The sequence below is a fragment of the Zootoca vivipara genome, chromosome 10 (assembly GCF_965207765.1).
Source record: "Zootoca vivipara chromosome 10, rZooViv2.hap1.1, whole genome shotgun sequence".
Taxonomy (NCBI): Eukaryota; Metazoa; Chordata; class Lepidosauria; order Squamata; family Lacertidae; genus Zootoca; species Zootoca vivipara.
The window spans coordinates 5,167,877-5,188,341 of record NC_142593.1 but is presented as its reverse complement, the minus strand read 5'-3'; the positions used below and the strand labels follow the sequence as shown (position 1 = coordinate 5,188,341).

General features: G+C 42.7%; 1 long non-coding RNA gene across 1 annotated transcript; it reads left to right on the top strand.

Annotated features, from left to right (window-relative positions):
* The first annotated feature begins 104 nt into the window (after window positions 1-104).
* LOC148684355 (uncharacterized) lies at window positions 105-20,226 on the top strand. The gene is made up of 3 exons (XR_015946192.1): window positions 105-306; window positions 19,309-19,394; window positions 19,498-20,226. It is a non-coding gene; the product is annotated as an uncharacterized LOC148684355 (long non-coding RNA).
* Window positions 20,227-20,465: the final 239 nt, after the last annotated feature.

Below are 20,465 nucleotides of genomic sequence, written 5' to 3'. Positions count from 1 at the left end.
CTTAGATCACATCACTGTGGAATGCAGGTTTTGGATTACACTTGAATGCTCTTCCTATTTATTTTAAAAACCTTTTCACATGCAGAAAATCTGTACGTCTGGAGGACAGGTAGTTTGTATAACTTTGTCCAGAGATGGATTTAAAACACACACGCGCACACATTGAGATCTCCCATCTGTGTTCTGAAGCAGAACTATCCCAAGAGGACTGGAGTATATGTGTTTTTTTCCTGAACATATCACAGTCTTTCATTCTACCAGGATCCAAACATATGCTCAGCTGGAACCATATATTGCAGAATAAGAGTAAGTAACAACCCTGTGATGGATTTTTATACTGCTTTTGGAGAACTCAAAACATGTCATGTATATTAGGAACCCATGATATATTTAGAAGCCTGCTGAAAACTTTTTTATTCTAGTAACTGTACCTAGTCATATCATTTAGTTATCTACCAGTATTTTTAAACTTTTGCTGATTTTATTTGTATTTTAAAGATACTTGTTTAATGTATGCTTGTTCTTAATAGTTTTGTTGTTTTTAGATGTGTTTTATCTATAATTTTATTGTATATATGGTCAGAGAGTTCTTTGATTAAGCATTTTATATTTCAGTAATCCTGAAAACAATTCTGTAAAATTGGTCGATCGATGCTGTTATCTTCTGATGGGGTGGTGGGAGGTTGAAATCAACAGGCAGTAAGTTTGAATTAGGCAATTTACGTATCCATTGCCTATAAACCACTGGCCAAAAACAGCAACTGTGTTGCATTCAAATAACTCAACAAATGAAATCTTTTAAATGGCACATTATTTCTCTGCAGCTTATGAACAGAAGACTCTGGCGGGCTGTGCTAATACTCGATTTGCTCTAACATCAACCAGCTATAGACACATGTAATGGAGACACTTAATTAGATATCAGGTGGCAAGTTCTCACTGACCTCAGATAGTTTTCACCTGGTGGCCTAAGAGGTGAAAAGCACCCTATCTTATTTCTGATCATTGAACCTTTCAAATAGTTGACTAAGCAGCTGTCAAGAGCTTGCTTTCTCTGTAAGCACAGCAAACCTTCTGTGATATGGTTTTAGGAGCCGGAGGTGCTTCTGGAGTGAAGGTGGGGAAATCAGGTCCTCCCTAACAAGAGGGCACGTGTTGCGGTGTGACCTGGCAACCAGACCTGTGTTGTGGGTGGGAACGTTTGGATGGCCATAACACCCTATTGGAGGTCCCTCGATGCTGGGAGCAATCAGACCAATGGGATGCCAGCTGAAGTCCATCAAGGGACCTCTATTTAAGCCCATGCACGTGTCCCTGAGCTTCCTCTTTTGGGCCAGTGCATTGGAACACCCACCCACCTCTCCCTATATTTAGGGTTTACACGCATGACCTTGCTATGCTGTCGCGTGTCGTCTGTCATTGGGACAGCGGCATGGCAGGAATTTTCCCCACTTGGCTGATTGGCTGATTCCCTTTGGGTTTCGCCCACTGCGAAGCAAATCGTCGCAACTTGTAAGGTTGCGGATAGGCTCTGGTTCAGGTGATAGGGGTGGCAGATCTGTCTGGCCATCCCTATGTGATGGGTATTCCATTAAAGGAATCCTGGGACTCTCTGGTTGGTCAACCCTGAGAGGGGTTGTGCCCTGAGCCTGAGTCCAGGGGGGGCATCTGGCAGGTGGACTGGATTGACCCCGCCTTCCACTCTTCCGGGTGTTCACCCAAGGCTGACCTGTGGTGTGCCCTGGGTCAGCGCTGCCTGCAAGGGTGCAGGGAAGCTAGTCGAACCAGAGCCTATGCAACCATTCAAGTTGATTGTAATCAATAAAGTTGTGGCCAAAATTCTGCCAAAAACCAAACCAAAAATTTGAGTTTTGTCTGAATTTATTTGGGGATTGTTAAAGGGTCTACACACACAAATAGAAGTCCAGTGAGCAAGCATTCTGAGAGATCTGGATCCCAACTTTATTTTCTTGTGCAAGTCACAGTCCCTCAAACTAAAAACTACTTGTGACACAGAAGAACTATATCATTTCTAGGGGGTGGGGAGAAGGCAAAATGAGGTAATCTGAGTGGGGAAAGAGTTGGAAGAGAAAGGGTTAAGCAGCTCACCTTCCCCTGTTTTTCTTGATGTTGCTTTTGCCCCCCCCCCCTCATTAGACAGAAGGTGGCAGGGCATGGAGACTGAGCTATGTAGCTCAGTGTGCTACATGGCCTGCTCATTGAAGAACTTCCCTATACAGGGCTGCCTTCAAATGTCTTCTAAAGTTTGTATTGTTTGTATCAGGGGGTCGCATACCCTCCAACATTTCTCTGATGAAAACAGGGAAATCTTAAGGGAAAGCGGGACATTTCGGAATCAAATCAGAAACCAGGATGGCTTCTCTAAATACAGGACTCTTTCTTGAAAATAGGGACACTTGGAAGGTCTGGAGTCCTGTACAGAAATAGATGTAGGCCAGGGCAACAAATATAGGGACATATTTGGATGAGATGAGCTTTGCTCCACATGTTAAATATATGAAAGAGGAAGAAAATGAGTGGGGGGGAGGGCAAACCTTGTGGGAAGCTACTTCTCCCCCACCCTCTGCTCTCAAAGATCATGCAGATAACTATGTTCAGAACTGGGACTTCTGGGCTACACTGGCACAAAACCGCTTGTTTCTAAAGCCTCTGGACCGGTTGCTCTCTGAAGGTCAGGGCCCAGTACACCTACCTTAAGCCAAAGCTACAGGGAACTGCAAGCAACAGCATGAAAGCCTTGCCCAGGTTTCTCTCTCCTTGGGGGCAGGTGGATGAGGACTGAGGATAGAATCCTTAACTTGGGGGGGGGGAACAGAGAGAGAGAGAGAGAGAGAAACAGAACGGATATACAGAAATAAAGGACAAACTGTGTCCTGTATTTAATCAATTGTATGTTGAAATACAAGATGATCCTGTATTTCACAGGACGAGTGGCACCCTTGCTTCACAGGCTGCTGTGAAGATTAACTAGAGAAGAATGGGTACAGCAAACAGCATGGAGGAAAACGCTTTCCAAAAGCAGGCTAAACAGCGCTTCATTAGAATGATTTTTTAAAATGTCTTTCATAACAGTGTAAAGTGTGTGGTCTTTCAGTAAAGTTGTGGTCTTTCACCTGGTTAACACAGAATTTCTCCACGCTCAACTGTCAAACAGCACTCAACCAAATGCCCAATTTTCTGAGAAATTAGGTACTCCTCATCAAATCTATTATTAAACAAATATGAAGCAGCTGTAACCCTCAAAGTGTTATCATTTCTAAATCTATTCCAGTCCACCCTCTTTTCCACCGCCTCCCTATAGTTTTACTCACTTGATTAAGTCCAACCAGTTTTATCACTAAACTATTCATTTAATTTAGCAATCCACTAAAGCTTCCATTAAAATGCACCATGTGTGCCCCTTCTTGGGCCTTTAATAATTACCCACGTCTACTGTGTCTTCTAATCTCTTTCTTAATGAGCATCCCAAGCCCTTAATAATTTAAAAGGATGTCAAGACAAGTCTCAATTAAAGAGAGGGGTTTTTTTTTCCAGTAGCACATGCAATGACAAGTGTTACACCAATCGAAGGGAACAACAATGATAATCTTTATTAGCAAAAGGTAGAGGAAAGAGAGAAAGAAAGAAATCAAATGGGTTGCAAAGCGAGGGGGTGTCTCACACGGGCATATTTATCCTACATACATGGGGATTGATTTACTGTCCTCTTACAAAATCCAAACCCTGGAGTTTGTAATAAATTATGTGAAGTGTGCACACATAATTACATGTGCAAACTTGATTCTGGTGAAAATATTCAGCAATCTTGATGGCTTCTGTGTGGTATTTGGACAAGAACCTGGGTGATAGATGCTTAAAATGAATGAAAGAAAAGTATGGAGGGATATATGAGGTGAAGTAGAGATGAAAAGGCTGTTTAAGTTTGCAGATGTGAGCTGTATTTGCACACAGTTTGTTGAGATATTCCTAACAGGGGTGTGTGTGTGTGTGTGTGTGTGTGTTTACTTATTCTATTTTCCCTAGGAAACCATAACCTGGGAGGGGCTGCTGGCTGCTGTTTTGATACCATCATGATTGTGTGGATGGTGTGAAAGACTGTGCACACTTGAGAAAGCTCTATCCCACAATAAACACTCACCTGGAAATTCCCTGCATCAGGTACATTGGCTACAGGTATTCAGGGTCTCAAACGGATATTTCACTACCTGACCCTTTTAACCACAAGTGCCCAGAGAATGAACCTGAGCCTTCCTGTGCTTTGCCATGGAGCTATGGTAAGTTTACCAGATTTTTTTCAGTGAATCCAGGTAACACTTTTCAACTTCAATGGATTTTGTATGGGGACTGGTTGTAGATCCAGGGACTGTCCCGGGGAAACGGGGACATCTGGTAACCTTAAGCTATGGCCACTCCCCAAGCCATCGGGTGACAGTTTATGAGACAACCCTGTTCCTCAGGGTTATCAACGAATTTCCTTCCACACTGCGCCACCAGGAAAGTACAGTAGCAAAAGGAAGGAATTCACAACACACAGGAGAGGGTCTTCTCAGTGGGCGCTTTGGAACTCCCTCCCTGGAGAAGCTAGAGCGGCTCCCTCCTTGTCCTTTTGCCAGCAGCTAAAGACCTTTTCATTTCAACAGCCTTTTGGAAAATGACTGCTTTTAATAAAAGGGCTGGTGCCATGCTGTTTTTGTTATAATTATTTGTATGTTTTAAACACATTTTACAGGTGTATAAAGTTTAAATTCTATTAATGCTTAATTATTTTTTAATGATTGATTCTTCTATGTTTTTAGCAATTCTTGTTTTTACCTGTAAGCAACTTGAGTCCCGTCAGGGAAAAAGGTGGGTGTGACGGACAGCAGAGCCAGACCAGAGTCTGGTGATGCAGTTCCTCTGAAACTCCACCTGAAACTCCACAGTTGGCCACAGAGGGGGTGGAGTCAGCGCTTTGAGGGGTATATAAAAAGAGCCGTTTCTGAGGGAGTTGGTTAGATAGGGTTTGGTTTTGAGATAGGGCTAAGGTTCATCTGAAGAGATATGGTTTGATTGGAGTTGGGAGATAGGGAGTGAGATAAGGAGAACTGGTTCTGAGTGAAGTTAAACATGCACACTGAGGAGGCTATCCATGGTGAGAGGACAGAGCCCTGCAGCTTGGAGAGGGAGACCAGGTTGAGGGTCTGAGAAACGAATACAGACAGGAGTGTCCTGGGAAGGCTGAGTCTGAGCCGGGAGAGGTAGATCCTGTGGGAATTCAGGCTCCCTGGGTCTCATTCTAGCCAGGAAGGGAGAGGGGGACGGAATATCTCATGGGTCACTACAGGATGGGAGTAAACACAGGGATGAGACACAACCATGGGGGGGGAGGAAAAACACATAGCCCAGGGGGAAACGGACACATCCTCTCCCTTTCCTGGGAAACATTGACCCTGAGTCAGGCACAGCAACACGTCATGGATCGTCACAGGGTGGGGGCAGCCATAGGGATAACCCACATCAACGTGTGGGAGGGTCAACTAGTAGCTAAATAAAAATTGCTTTGCCTGCCAAATGAGGGTCCTCAGATATGGAGCTGGAATGGCCTCCCTTGACAATGAGTTCCAGAGACTGGGAGCGGCGACCAAAAAGGCCCCTCTCAAATACCTGCCAGATATATGTGAATTGCAAAGCATGAGTGAATTGCATGGGCGTTAGCAGCTTGTTGTTATGTGTGTTATATCGTGGTTAGCCATGTTGAGTATCTTTTAGGAAAAGATGAAGCATGAATGTAAAAAAGGGGAAATACTTATCAAAATTATCAGAGTACCTTCTCCTCTACCTGCATGGCTTCAGCAGGCCACTATACTGTACCCATACACCATTGTACATGGAGGCCACAATGTCCTTGTGAATGAAAGGCAATAAAGAAATAGTGGCCATGGGCAGTTATCAGAATGAGGTTCCATGGCTAACTCTTCTCATTATTCAGCTGTATGTGCCTAACACATTATTTGACTTATCAGAAATTGCTGACTAGATTGAATTGCTTTCTTCGAGGTTATTTTTATGAATCATCAACTACTGCTTCCATACCAATATTTTTGCACCCCACTTCTGCTCATTATCTGCTGATCAGGAGCAAGTTACTCCTGATGATAACATAAGAAAAGGAAGAACCCAGCTGAAGTGATAGGAAGAAACAGTGGAAATATGCTGGAACCAGTTAAATGACATGGATAAAAGATCAGGCAGAGATGGTTCCATTGGTTCCAGAAAGAACTTATAGTTTGACAGCTCCAAATCTGCCCACATTACATTCCCATGTTCTGGAATTAAAAATATAATCCTGCCAGTGACATGCAGAATACTGTTCAAAAAATTACAAAGGCTCTCTGTGAGCCAAGAGCATAAGGAAGGGCTATAACTCAGTTTTGCATGCAGACAGTCCCAGGTTCAATCCCAGCATCTTTAGGTAAGTCTGTCCTGTCTGAAACCCTAGAGATGTGCTGCCAATCAGCATAGACCATATTGAGCTAGTGTTTCCCAAAATGGTACTCCAGATTACAGCTCCCATCATCCCTAGCTAGGAGGACCAATGGTCAGGGATGATGGGAACGGTAGTCCAAAAACAGCTGGAGACCCAAGTTTGGGAAACACTGAGCTAAATGGATAAATGGTCTGATTTGGCATAAGGCAACTTCCTATATGAGACCTGACAGCACTATCTGACCTCTGTTTTGCCTTCAAGTGTCTATCTTCTGTTCCTTCCTACGCCTTTCTAATTTTATCCTGCGGCTTCCATATTTTCTGTTTGCTTTGCATTGTCCCAAATATGACTCCTTGAGGGTCAGCATAGTGCATAACCTAAAGTCTGCCTATGGATGTAATTTCCAGCTAGCTCAGACAAGAGAACTGAGAAGGAACCAAAATGTAAGAGGTCAGTAATTGGCTGTCTGACCTTCAACTCAGCATAATTATAATCTGTTCTGGCTAGCATACTCTCTGGATGAAGTGTGAACAGCTGTTCCAATTGGCCACTCTAAGTGCAGTGGTATGGGGAATTGGCCAACCTCCCTACATCCTATTTTCCTGGTGCCGAGTGCTATGATGCCACACTGCTTGGAAACACACACATTTCTGTCATATTTTTCAAGACTTTCTCAACAACTATTTGTTTGATTCTAACACATGTCCTGGTCACATAGTGTGGGGGAAATCATCACTCAGTGTGACAATGTGATTGGACCTTTGCTTGTCTGCCCTTGAGCTCCCATTTGTCACACAGCATAACTTGCTTTTTGCACCACTGAAGCACAAATGGTAAATATATTTCACATACAGACTGAATAACGTGCCCCCAGCTTTTCCATCCCTTTTTTATTTTGCTTTGCACAGAATTGAAGTTTTCTCATAAACAGCACCACTGTAATCCAGTGGAATCACTCCAGTTGAACAGGCTCAGGCTGAAGCAAGAGTTCTTATTCGGAAGAGACTCTGATTGGTCAGCCCTTTCTGGATTGTGATGGAAGGGAGAAGGAGATATAAGTATATGATTCAATGGAACACTGACTTCTTTTGAGGCTGCTTTTCTACAGACGCAGCAGTAGGTACTTGGATTCCTATGGCAGGAGCCCATAATTGCAACACTTATTCTTATTATTCAGCCTGGGGCAATCCTAACATGAGTAAAGAACCATACAGTACAGTGGCCTGAGCCTTCCTCTCATGTGGCCTGAGGCTTACTAGATTATCCTAGGAAGGAGCAACACTACAGCAACTCCCATACCACGAAATTTGGGATGTGACAGAGGATTCTGAAAACAGATATTTTCACTCTCTGTTCCCAACAGGATGCTCGCCAGGCCAGTAGCTGCATTGGTTTTGGCTTGGTTCACATCCCGTCTTAACTGAGAATTGCAGTTGCCAGCAGAATATCACCCTCAGCGCTGGCTCCCTCCCAACAGAGCGAGGTAAGCCAATCTCAGGGGTGGCCCTCAGATTCTGTTCACTTTGGCCAGGGGCCCCAAAGCTCTGGCCCTAGCAGAGTGAGATCCCAGCTGTCACTTCCTTTTGTTGGGCATAATGTTACACTGGCTAAGGGAATGGTGTGTGATAACTCAGAAATTTGGATACGTCAATTCAAGGTTTCTGAATCATAACTGTGTGACCAGCGTGATCCTACAGTGATCCTACCTGCTACCAGTTCCTAAGCCCTGATGAGCTCACGGCAGCAGAACTACAGGTGGGGCAATGGGCTTTCATCCTCCTCTCTTAACAATTTTTCCTTTTAAAAAAAATTCCATTCACTAATTCCAGGGAAAGTAAGTAGCTGAACTTCTCCCCCTCTTGCATTCTGGGTCATGTCCAGTGAAGGAGGGGGCCTTGGATGTAACAGAGCCAAAGACTTCCCCTGGCACACACACCTCCATTTAGTCCTTAACAAATGCCTCAACAATGGAGAAGCCTGTGGGGTGGATCTCCTTCTCCACCTGCAAACCTCCTTCTCTGCCTGCCAAGGGGAAGGTCCACACAGTCCTCTGGGCCCTGGGATTCACAGGTACCACACAACTGCAGCCTTAGTTGTGAGAAATTTAGATGAAACAATATGAACAAGGCCCAGAGTTCCCAAGTATACCTACAACATCAAATTAGCACATACTTTTAAAAGAAAAATAAGTCGCTAAGGAAACATTTAAATGTCAAGCTTTAAAGTGGCAATTATAAACAATAATGAGGACTTTTTTAATTATGAAAAATACCATGACAGTATGCTTTTAAATTATATATAATGGAAAACAAGGTGAGTCACATAATCATACTCCATTTGACACATAACAATCTTCTTCAGCAACCTTCCTCCTGCCTCCATGTCAAGACTGCACAAAGGGGGCAGGATCCTCCGGGGGGACGTGAACATGCATCTCATCTGCCACTTTGAAAACCCATCTGCACTCACTCACCCACAAGAACTGCATCTTTTGAAGCCACTTAACTTACTGTCGAACAAGTGCTGGTTAAGACATAATCAAATATTCATTGAATCTCTCTTAGTATATTTAAGGAACAAGCTAACCAGATTGAAGGCCTCACAGATAGAATATTTATGATAAAACTTCAAATCCCCTCGGAAGTTTGTTGCACAGAACCTGAGAGGGGAGTAGGCTCAAAGTGTCATGGATTTGCTGTTCTGCGTGAAGTAAATTGTTGGAGGATTTTCATTGCAAGTTTATAATAACATACCCTACAAATCCATGGGGTCACGAAGAGTCGGACATGACTAAACGACTAAACAACAACAACCCTACAAATGCCCCTATTTTCCAGGGACAGTCATGGAAATATGAAAGCCATCCCGGCTTCTGATTTGATCCCAGAATGTGTCTATATCCTCCATCAGTTCTGCCACCGAGCTCAGGGAGGAGGATGAGCTGCCGCTTGTCCTGAGTAGTGGCAGCAGTGGTGGCCGTAAGGGAGCACCTTGTGCCTCTCCACAGCCACCATTGCTGGTCTCCTCCCCTGGGCAGTTTGTAGCAGTGCTGTAGAGCAGGCAAGGAGGAGCTGCTGGGGCCCAGCCCTGCATGATCCACCAGCTCTGAAGGGCAGACAGAGGGCAGGTCTGTCCTTGGCAGGAAGAAAGGGAGCAGAGTGGAGTGCAAGGAGTCTGGATATTTTTTAAAAAAAATACTTTGTGCATCCATGTCTAATCTTGTCTGTTTCTAAAATATATTTATTGGTGTGCATTTTTCTTTTTGTAAATCTACCAAAGAATAAAATAAAATGCAATTCTTTTATAAGGCTGGCATCCAGTGAGCAGAAAGTCACTTAAACAAAATTGCATTAATTTGCAAATAATTTGTATAATTGGGTTGAAATGTGGAAAATCAATAAAAAAGAATTGTGTATGTTAGGCTTCGGGGAATCAGATCCCTCCCCCGGTGGCAGTAAATAAGCAGATCAAAATAAAGGAGTGTTCTTACCAGTTAGTTTCTTTAATAATCACAGTGAGAGACAAAGGAATGCATATCTCTCTAGAAATGGTGTTGCTCCCAGTAAAGGTTTACCCCCTCCATCCTCGTTAATCTATGTCACTCCTATGTCGGGTAATCTGAGCTTGTTTCCACTGAGCTCTCTGTTCTATCACTCTCAAAGCCCATCTAGTCCTAGGCGAAGTGGGGGTCAAGAATGCTGTCCAAGGACACAGAATCTGCCAGCGCTCTCTCTCCTGGTGTTTCCTCTTCTAGCGGTTCCTGACCCAGTATTTTCTAGTTTAGGAAATTAGGACTTAGATGTTACAGCTTTTAACAATGTCCGGGATCCAAAGTTACTTTCGACACCCCCAAGAAGTTTGGCATGTCCAGTAGTGCTTTCCACATTTTTTCCTCTGAACATCTGTGGTGGAACATCAGATAAATGCAATTTATGGTAAACTAGCAGTCTCACGCCTAAAAATCACTGCAGTTTTGAATGATTCGGTCCACCATCCCACCATAGATAAGTCTGAGACAGAGGAAGGCGCACAGGATGTGTTAGAGGCAGAGGAAGAGACTGTTGAGGCAAGGGATGGGCCGGTCAAATCCCTGCCATTCCCTGCCCTGCAGTCTCCTGGAATCAGGAGGGTCTTGAAGAGGGAAGAACAGTGATGGCTTCTGTGTAGGATAAGCCTCAGGCTGTGTGCATCAGATAAGCTGGTGGAGGGGCATGTTCCCACTCTTGCTGAAACAGCTCCACAAGACATAGGCCTGGGGATTGTTGCCTAGAGGTTAGAAGTGTGGGTGGGTGTGTTTATTCGAAGCATTGTGAGAGTTGCTGTAAAGCTATCAAATGCGTGCCTTCCGTAACTGTGGGTGCCTAGAACAGGGCAGTAGCCAGTCCTTCACTCCTTTTTCTCCTCCCTGGGGTTAAGCCTCCTCTTCCTGTCTTGTGACCTCTGCAGTCTTGGCCAGTGCTATTTTTTTCTGGGGGGGGTGCAGGGGTACCCCTAAACATTTTGTGAATCGAAGCATGGCCTCATTGAGGGGCAGTATTTCAATATGGGTAGAAAAATGAGAGTACCCATAAATATATATATTTTTAGGGGGGGGGGAAGCATTGGTCTTCCCTTTTCAATCCTGCTACGGTCATTTCTCCAGCATATTCCCCATGGGTAGCAAACTGGCGAAGCTTTGCAGTGCTTCAAGATTGTGAGAGGAGGACGCAACAGGTATGTGCCTGAGCAGGAAGGGCACATGCCTGAAGCACACCCCTGAAGCATCGCAAAGTGCCACGGGGCTGGTAGAACAGCATGAGTGTGCTCCTTAGGCACGGGTATGTTGCGCCTGCCAAGGGCTGTGGATAAGCAAGGACTCAGAGGCACGGAACTGGCAGGGAGATGTGCCTGGTGCCACTGGCTCTCCACATGCAACACCACTGCCTTGAGGGGAATACCTGCCTCTGAACTACGAACTTGCCATTTCCCATTCAGAAGGTCTACAAAGTTCGGAATTCTCTTTGATCAGCCCCATTCTATTCTTGGATAATCAGGTTCCCCTTCTATCATTCATTGAACAGAGGGAAATGTCCCATGCTTCTCCATGCTTTCATTACCTCCAGACTTCAGTACTGTGTTGCGGTAAATTATGTTCATGTGGGGCTATGCTCGAAGTTGCTTCACCTAGTGCTAAATGTTGTTTCACATCTCTGGTAATGGTACTGAGTGACGCAAGCAAACACAGCCAATATGCCAACTTCACTGGTTGCCTGCAGGCTTCTGGACTCAGTTTGAAGTAGATCTTATCTTAAAAGCCTGTTTTGGCTTGGGCTCTGCATATCCAAAAGACTGTGTTTTCTTGTATTTGTGCAAGAAATTATACTTTGTATTGTGCTTTGTTTGGCAACATCACGTGAAGTAAAGAACTACTGCAGCTAGAAACAGAGTCTTTTAAAAGGTGTGGAACAATCTACCCCAGAGATGCAAAGTTCAAATTTATTATTTATTTTTATTTTGTTTATCAATATTTTGATTTCAGCAAGGCCTTTGACAAGGTGCCCCATGACATTCTTGTAAAGAAGCTGGTAAAATGTGGGCTAGACAATGCTACCATTCAGTGGATTTGTAACTGGCTGACTGACCGAACCCAAAGGGTGCTCATCAATGGCTCCTCTTCATCCTGGAGAGAAGTGACTAGTGGGGTGCCACAGGGTTCTGTCTTGGGCCCAGTCTTATTCAACATCTTTATCAGTGACTTGGATGATGGGCTTGAGGGCATCCTGAGCAAGTTTGCAGATGACACCAAACTGGGAGGGGTGGCTGCCCCAGAGGACAGGATCACACTTCAAAATGACCTTAACAGATTAGACAACTGGGCCAAAGCAAACAAGATGAATTTTAACAGGGAGAAATGTAAAGTACTACACTTGGGCAAAAAATAAAAAATACAAATACAGGCACAAATACAGGATAGGGGACACCTGGCTTGAGAGCAGTACATGTGCAAAGGATCTAGGAGCCTTGGTAGATCACAAACTTTACATGAGTCAACAGTGTGATGCAGCAGCTAAAAAAGCCAATGCAATTCTGGGCTGCATCAATAGGAGTATAGCATCTAGATCAAGGGAAGTAATCAAGGGAAGTTAAGACTCTTTCCATGGAAGAGAATTGGCTACGAGTGATGCCAAAGAAAGAAGTTGTCTTTTTGTAGATTTTTCTTGGTTCTTGTTTTATGACATTTTAACTTGCTTTACTTCTTATGCTAACATATTTGAGCTGGCCTAGCACAGCATTTTTAAAAATCACTAAATACACATACCCTTGGTGTAGCTTTAAAACACACATTTTTTGTTGAGCGTTTAATCAGGTACTTGAACTACACAGTCTTTTTTCCTTCTTGCACACAGACTCCGTCATGCAGAGAACATGTAAGACATCCTATCTGGTGGTGTTAAAGTTTACATCAGACTTTGCATGGCCATAGAACATGCCATTTCTATTTGGCTTTTCTCTCTTTGTTATCTGTTGGTTTAAATTCCTGCTCCAGCGAGGAGGAATAATGTCACTGTAATTTGTAAAGCGTAATATCAAAGTTCACACTAATAGGAGAAGCATGTGGGGCTTTAAATTTGCCGTGCCTCCATATACCCCTTCTTTCTGTCATAGAAAATCTAATTTGCATGAGTCCTCCTTCCCTGCTCTCTGCTCCACCTTTCCCAGTATACTGGAATACCAAACAAAGCAATCAAACTGGCAGATGAGTCAGAATTGCTCATTGTATTCCATTCACATATGTAAAAAAGAGGATGCCATTTCTGCTCTCATTATTTATTGATGTCAAAAGGTGCAATTTAAAATTCTGCTCTTTAATTTTTTTTCTTTTACTGTCAGAGGGATTTTCTCCTCCCCCTCAAAAAAATTTACAAATTACTTGAAGCACCAAGACAGTGTAATATGCTTAAAGAAATAATTTAGGTTTAACATTTTAAACAGTTTGTTCTTTTGTTTAGACAAAAGGGGGAAAATATTTTAACCCCTGAGACCCAATTCTCTTTGCATTCTTTCTAGATAAATTTAAATTAAGTAGGGATTTAAAATGTGTGTGTGTGTGTATGTGTGTGTGTAGAACAAATTATTTCTTCAAAATAATCCCCTCTGCACTTCATCAGCAATGATGTTTTCATATCTGAGGAAACTGGAGAGAATAGATCTATAGGTTCTGCTGTTCTGTGTCTTTTGGTCTTCAAGCAACAGCTCTAAATGGCCTACATTTCAACAAATTGTGCTATATGAATGGTCCTGTGAGGCATCAGGCAACAATATTAACTGCCTAAAATAAAAAATAAAAAGGATAGCATGTATACAGCAAGGTTGGTGAATCTGTAGCCCTTCAGATGTTGTTGGACTCCAACCTGCTTCAGCCCCAGCATGACCCATGGGAATTGTAGTCCACCAACATATGCAGGGCCACTGGTATCCCATGCCTGGTGCACAGAATCAGTGCACCTTCCTACACCTGAAGGAGCGTCTCTACCCCCATTGTTCTGCCCGGACACTGAGGTCCAGCGCCAAGGGCCTTCTGGGAGTTCCCTCCCTGTAAGAAGTGAAGCTACAGGGAACCAGGCAGAGGGCCTTCTCGGTAGTGGCACCCGCCCTGTGGAACGCCCTCTCACCAGATGTCAAAAGGAAAAACAACTACCAGACTTTTAGAAGACATCTGAAGGCAGCCCTGTTTAGGGAAGTGATCGGTGGTGGCTGCTGCCCATTGGGGCTCCTAAGATGGAAGGCAGGGAAATTAATAGCAGATGGAGCTGGAGCCACTCTGGGCGGGCAGCAGTAGTCAGGCTTACTGAAGATCCAAACTATACATTTAAAGCACATGCAATGCACATTCAAAGCACACGAGGTCCCCCAAATTATCCTGTAGTCTCCCCTTCACAGAGCTACATTTCCCAGTACCCTTAACAAACCACAGTTTCAGGTCCCAGGATTCTTGGGAGGAAGCCATGCGCTCTCTGTGTTGAATGTGGTGTAAATTTATGGTGTGAATCTGCGCTGAAAGTCCAGCTGACCAGCAGTGGCACACAGCTGTAAGCAGGAGGGCTCCACAGACTTTTTATATGCCAATACTGTGGCTTGGCTTGATAACATTCAGGCCAGCATAAATAAATAGGGTGAATCCCTCTTTTCAACAAAACAGCTCGACCTTTGGGAACTATTTTCCTCTAGCTACTTGGGAGGGTTGGACCTGATTCAAATGTTACCACACTGCTTCTTAAAATATCTGCTCAGTGAGTCACCAAGTGGGTCTGCTGAATCATGTGATCATGACACACCCCTTTTCTGATGGTCCACAGAAAAGGAAGCACTAACTCCCTCCATGGTCTGTCTGATCAGTGTGGGAAGCAGACTCAAGACGTAAATGAATCCAGTCCTTAGGGAATCATTTTCTGCAGCAACCGTGCCTGGCTAGGCCCTTAGATTGGATTAATATGACCATTTTTTCCTCTATGGAACACAAAAGAAATCAGCTCATGGTGAAAGTGAAAATAGAAAGCTCTGCAAATCTACCTTTACATTGATTGATTGGTTGATTGATTGATTGATTATTTGTTTGTTTGGAGACTGATATACTTCCTTTCAGGACTGCTATCCTCAAAAGGCAATGTGTCCTCAGCTGAATTTTCAGACTGAATCTTCACTTTACTCCTTTAAAATGAGCTGTCAAAACATCAATAGGACACAGCACTCGGAAAAAGAATTAATAAAACACAGATTGAAATAAAAATGTTTTTGAGGGTCTTTAAAAAGGTTAGGCAGCCCACAAAGCAGCCACCATGGCATGAAGCAAAAATCTAAGGCCACTTCGTTTAATATACCAGTATATCTGATGGAGCATCTCCACCCCCATCGTTTTGCTCGGACACTGAGGTCCAGCTCTGAGGGCCTTCTGACGGTTCCCTTACTGCGAAAAGCCAAGTTACAGGGAACCAGGCAGACGGCCTTCTTGGTAGTGGCACCTGCCCTGTGGAATGCCCTCCCATCGGATGTCAAGGAAATAAACAACTACCGTGTTTCTCCGAAAATAAGCCATACCCCGAAAATAAGCCATAATAATCGAGAGCACCATGCTTACTGGTAATAATAATAAATAAGACATCCCCTGAAAATAAGCCACCATTTTGTTTTTGTTTTTTGAGGAAAAATAAATATAAGATGGTGTCTTATTTTTGGAGAAACACGGTATCTGACTTTTAGAAGACATCTGAAGGCAGCCCTGTTTAGGGAAGTTTTTAATGTTTGATGTTTTGTTGCTTTTTATTATTAATAATAATATTCTGTTGGGAGCCGCCCAGAGTGGCTGGGGAAACCCAGCCAGAAGGGCGGAGTATAAATATATTATTATTATTATTATTATTATTATTATTATTATTATTATTATTATTATATACTTGGAGTGTGAAACCAGGGCAACCACAGAACAGGCCCTCCGTCTCTCATCTTAGACAGTAATCGAGAACAACATCATAGTTGATGGTATCAAAAACCACTGGTAGTTCAAGGTGAACACAAAGTCATATGCCACCTCTATCTTAGGATGTAAATGATTCAGCAGGAACCCAAAGCTGTTTTCCTATCAAATGAAGACCTGAGACCAGAATGAAAGGGATCCAGATAACGGCTTATATCAAAAGTGTAGAGCTGAATTACCACTACATGTAACTTAGAAATTCAAATTTAGAAAAATGGATCTGTAATTTCCTACTGCTATGCCAGTGCATTGCATATTGAAATTTTAAATGTCATGAAAACTAGCTCCTACTCAAGCACAGAGAGCTCTAAAAATGTTTCTGTGCAACAAAGACTTGGCCACAATCAAAGGAATGTTCCCCTAGCTTCCAAACAAAGCAGGGGTCTGCCCCGTTCCCTTTCCGCAGGCTTTGCTTTTGGTTTGTAGTCAGCTGGGTCTCTTGTGCGCACATTACATTGCAATTACAGAACAGAGAGGGCTGCTGGTGAGGCAGGAAGGAAGCACACAGGTATCCCAGTGAAACATTGCTTTGCGAATAATGATGATGATCATAATTAATAAATTATTCTGTGCCTTTGGAGAATTGTGCTAACTGATAATCTCCTTTTTCAAAAGTCCTAATATTTTAATTCTGCTTATTACCAAGCGGAACATTAATGGAAATGTGGACGACTGGTAGAGTAATAATTATAACTGTAATCATATGAACTCGTCTGCTGCTAACCTCTAATTAAAATAAATCAGAGGATGTAGAAAACCGGCTGCATAGAACTAGGTTTTCAATAATATGTATTATTGGTGGGGAATAATTCCCTTGCACTAAGTGGAGATGCTCCAGTTTTGGGAAGTGAAAAATAGTTACCTAGAGGTTTGGCTCTGTGCAGAGAGAGAGAGAGAGAGAGAGAGAGAGAGAGAGAGAGAGAGAGAGAGAGAGAGAGAGAGAGAGAGAGAGAGAGACATGCTGAGTTTCTTAGAATGTTAGTAGCTTCATTTTACCAGCAAAGGCTACTGGTTGCAAAGCTAAGGAGGGAAGCTGGAGCAGGCAGTGAGGCTGGAGATGCTAAATCAAAGCACCCTGATGACTCATATGGTCATGTTATCCATGGAAGATCAGTAAAGAGCAATTTGCAGACTTGAGTGTTGTTTTGCATGCATTGATATTTACAGAGTTGGCATAGATGCTTCTTACAGCTGAGCTTAGGCGTGTGTTTAAGCAGACTACCAAGTTCAGTGGGTAAGTGTGCATGGGACAAAAAGCTGAGATGGAAATGAGAAGAGCTGAAGATTTGCTCTTTAAGACTTTAGCTCAGTTATATGCTGCAGATTCTAGAGGGATAATCAACTTATAACTGTGTTCAGTGCTCTCTTCTTTTTCTTTCTTTCTTTTTTTAAAGAAAAAAGGTCCCTATCCCACTTTTCCCTGGAAGGTTGTCCATGATGGAAAGTGACCCTTGGGCTGAAAAATGGCTTACATTAGGGTTAGGGGCCTTTGGCCCTTCAGACGTTGTTGAACTACCATCACACACATCCTTATTTATCTTCAGTTTAGCCTCACTTATTTCCATCCACATCAATATAAGGGGAAACATTTGATTCTGCTGGCATTTAAATGCTAAAATACCTAATTCATACTTCTCGAAGCAAACCAAAACACATTTATCCTTCACCATTCACACTTTCCAAATTTTGCAACATAGCTTTCCAATTAAATAATATGTATGAAAATGCACATACTGTATTATAAATACACACACACACACACACACACACACACACACACACACACACACCTATATCCAGGGCTTTTTCATGGGGAACTCACAGGAAGTCGGTACTAACACCTCTCAGGTGGGTGCCATTGCCATTCTAAGAGAATGAAGAAGATGTTCATGGTGAGTTCCAGCACCTCTTTTTCTAGAAAAACAGCAGTGTCTATCTCTATATATACATATAGACAGAGCACAAGAATCTACCATTTGCTCTCAAAAATGTGTATGTTATTCAAACCGCATACAATAATCTATACATTAGGAGACATTTGCATTAAAATGTTGACAAATTTCATGTGTTAAAATGGAAACTGTTGCAGAAATGTGGGGACTGTAACAACCAAATTGATCACAATCCCAGTACATTCCTGTGTAGCATTGGAATACTGTACATTTAATACTATCTTAAGCCATCTTTATACCATTCAGATATTTGTCCTATTATTTCCTTAGTGTACACTGAAGAATTGCAATAATACTTTGGGCTTCCTGGTTTGTTTGGTTTTTTTTCTTTTTAAGCAGCTGTAATGCAGAGGTTTTTTATTTTGGTTATCTGTTGGCTCAGAAAAAACACTATTGGCACCTCTGAACCACCATATTCTCCACCCTCCTTGATATAAGGCAACTCTAAGCACCATAATGATAAGAGGAGAAGCAACAGAAGTTGCCGAGGACTTGAAGGCAGAATAGGAAGGCTACCTACAATAGACTTGTTCATATTTGGAGCATGGTGATCAAGAATGCCCAGATGGATGGGGAAAACATTGGCAATGGTGGCTTCCTGACAAAAATAACAATTTGTGTAAGCCACTGGAGGCAGCGGGTGGGGTGGGGGGATGTGTTTTAATCTTCCAGCCCCTTCTTTCATGGTGTCTTGTTGGAGACAGAGCTTTGTTTTTTCCCTGCGGAGATCATGCTGAAATAAACTGCCAAACATCCCTTACACCTCCATGCCATCTAATTATAGCCTGTAACACTAGAGAGTGCTGACAGTGCTGAGCTATTGACTCTTGACACTCTCTAAAGCACTTAATTATCTTTTCACATAAGCCCCTTTCAGACCTGTCAACTCCTTTTGTATTGTTTATGGGGGGGGGGGGGAGTTGCATATTAAGATTTCAGGACTATGCACCTGGAATCAAACTTGTACACACACAAAGAGAGAGTACTTAAAGAGCATTTTTTATATATATAAACGACAGGGGAGGAGTTGTTTCGGGGATACTCAGGCAACTGGAGAATATCTGAAGAATGAAAAATTGTCCTTTCACCAGAAAGGCTGACAAATGGATTGGAATAAAAATGTTACACTCAGTCCTGTAATTATACACACATAGCCAAAGGTTCATTAGAACAATGTATTTGTTTTTTTAAACGCACACTGACCTAAACTCATAGCTGTAAAAATGGCAGCCGAGGATGCTTCATAAGAATTCCTCATTCTCGTGGTCCATGATGGAAACAAGAATCCCAAACCCTTCATGCCACCCACTTTTTTTGGGGGTAAATCTTTTCCCAAAACCCCTCTTCTTCTTTCATAGCACCAAGAACATGATGAAATCACGGATCAACCCAATCCCTAATTGTGGAGGCAGGTGCATTAAGCTGCCACAGAGACAAGGATCAGGTAACAAAAAGACTGAAAGACACGGGTGGGTTTAAAAGGGCCACAAATCAGGGGAAAGAGATTCCTAAGAAAAATGTTAATTTCTTTATGTATGCTACAACAGCGGCAAGAGTATTACTGGAGAAGAACTGGAAGACCCATGAATCTGGCAAATGAAGATGTTGGAGTATATGGAACTGGCTGAGATGACCGGGAGAATTCATGACCAGGGAGAAGAAGCGTTAGAAGAAGAATGGAAAGTTTTTAAATTTATTTTAAAAAATATGGTAAAATTGTATATTGAGATGAGATTTAGAAAGGTATAGAAACTGTGGATTGGAAAATTAGGTGAGGTAAACAGATGCTTAAGAGATTGTAATTGTATGAAATTTTTAATAATGAATTGGAAATTGCTAAAAGATAAACAAGATATGAACCGCAGTTGGAGGGGACTCGAGGAAGTCCCTCTTTACAATGTTATAAGATAAGGACTAGATATTTGGAAGTTTCTTTCTTTCTTTCTTTGTGTTTTTCTTTTCATTGTTATGTTATGTTATGTCTTCTGTGTATATTATGTTTTATTGTGTTGTTTGTGCTAGTTGTTTTTTATTGTAAAACAAATAAAAATATATATTAAAAATAAAAGGGCCACAAATCTATTGCCCACAACAAGGCAAGGTTTCTATGGCATTGTGGAACAGATCTACTTCATGTTTTGAATTTCAATGACATGTTCAAAAAGAAACCATCCCAGGGGAGAGGATCCAATGGATACAAGCCATGCAACTGGGATCCTGCTGGCAACTGGGGCAAGTGATAACAGGCCCAGCCCCATCCAAGCTGTGCCCGGGTATTGGTGCATCACCTCAGGGCCCCATATGCAGGTCTCCCCTGTGTTTGAGATATGCCCCCATGCCAGTTCATTGCCTAATTGCAGATTAAAGCACAATGTAGCCTGCTAAGGGCAGACAGCTCTGTGCCCAATATTGAGGGAATCTCTTCTATAACCACTGACTCTTGTCAGTGTCTCCTCTCTACCTACAAGCTAGCATGACAATTTGTTGGCCCACTGGCAGGTAGGTTTTTTTTTCA